This window comes from Corvus kubaryi, unplaced genomic scaffold, assembly GCF_017639235.1.
Source record: "Corvus kubaryi isolate FWS band 111438036 unplaced genomic scaffold, C.kubaryi_AGA036_p1.0 63024, whole genome shotgun sequence".
Taxonomy (NCBI): domain Eukaryota; kingdom Metazoa; phylum Chordata; class Aves; order Passeriformes; family Corvidae; genus Corvus; species Corvus kubaryi.
Window position 1 is genome coordinate 4,571 of NW_024581499.1, and position 564 is coordinate 5,134.

The window sequence follows — 564 nt, forward strand, 5'->3', positions numbered from 1 at the left end:
CCCTGGAATGCCCACAGCCCCCGGGATGACCGCTCCACCTGGGATTCCCATGGAGCCCGGGATGCCCGCGGAGCTCGGGCTGCACCCATCCCGCAGCCCCCGGGCTGTTCCCCGGCTGTCCCCGGGCTGTCCCCCGGCTGTCCCCCGGCTGTCCCCTTACCTCTGCGCCGCCGTGCTGGCGTCCAGGATGCCGGTGCCCTGCAGCCAGCGGCCGGCGGGGACCCCCGCGCTCAGCGGCTCCTCCTTCATGGGGACCCCCCCCCGGGGCAGCGCCTCCTGCACCGAGAACATCACCGGGGGCTCAGGGGGACCCCCGGACACCGCCCCCCGGACCCCCCCCAGCCCCGCGCTCAGCACCGGGCAGGTGCCGGGGGCCGCCGTCCCGGCCGCCGGGGAAGCGGCATCTGCGGAGGGAGGGAGGGAGGGAGAGAAGGGGGGAGGGGGAGGCTCCCGGGGGGGGGGGAGGAGGGAGAGAGGGAGGGGGCAGAGCCCGAGAAGTTGGAGCTGGAGGAGCCCCGGAGCCAAGTGAGGGGAGGGGAAGGGGCGGGGGGCGGCGCGGGGGGG